Here is a 1,094-nt window from a genome sequence, read left to right on the forward strand (position 1 = left end):
AAACAAGAAATACAAGGGAAAACCTCTCAACTTCACTGGTAATTCAGAAAAAAGTAAACTAAAGAAACAATCACATCCAATTTGAAAAGAATTAAGAACTGTCCACCTCGATGTTAGTTTAGCCTTGGCACGTGAGCCTATGAGCATACTCACACACTTTCCCTGATAGGCATGCTTTTTTAAGAGCAATTGAGCAACTCCCCCTTTAAGAATGTTTCATACTAAAATTCTACCACCTGGGTACAGAGATATACATGCAAAGATGTTTCTGGAAGTGTGTTTGTCGTGTTAGGAAAACAATGGAAACAGCCCAAGCGTCCATCACTGGGAGGTGGTTAGATAAGATGTGGATCTTTGCAACATAAAGAATACTGGGCAATACTTAGGAGGGGAGGTACAGTGGTGACCTGGAGCTCCGCACTACCTGTCACGAGGGAAGAAAAGCAGATTACAAAATGGCACGCCTACCCTAGGCCATCTTTTTTTTTTTAATATATTTTATTGATTTTTTACAGAGAGGAAGGGAGAGGGACAGAGAGTTAGAAACATCGATGAGAGAGATACATCGATCAGCTGCCTCCTGGGGATGTGCCCGCAACCAAGGTACATGCCCTTGACCGGAATCGAATCTGGGACCCCTCAGTCTGCAGGCCGATGCTCTATCTACTGAGCCAAACCGGTTAGGGCTCTAGGCCATCTTTGTACAAGCTTTCACCTGTGTGTAAAACTCAACTAGGGTATATGCTTCATGTTAATGGAAGAGAGAAGGTGGGGCTGGCAGACCAGGCCACATGTAAGGAAAGCTCTGAGGCTACTGAGCTGCTAGCCACCTGTAGCTATTTCTATTCAAATTAAAACATTTACAATGTAGTTCTGTCACACAGCCCGTTTCAAGTACTCAGCGGTGGCTACCTACTGCCCAGTGCAGGTATAGCCGTCTCCTCATCACAGAGTTCTCTTGGAGTTTCCTGCTCGAAGGGATGCAGTAGGCGAGGGCACATGTTCCTGGCAGGAACTGAGCAGGCTGATTCCTGGAACTGGCCTTCAGGAAGAAATCAGCCTGGGCTCCTAGGAGCTGATTTGTAGAAAGCTCC

The sequence above is a fragment of the Myotis lucifugus genome, unplaced genomic scaffold (assembly GCF_000147115.1).
Source record: "Myotis lucifugus unplaced genomic scaffold, Myoluc2.0 scaffold_1563, whole genome shotgun sequence".
NCBI classification, from domain to species: Eukaryota; Metazoa; Chordata; class Mammalia; order Chiroptera; family Vespertilionidae; genus Myotis; species Myotis lucifugus.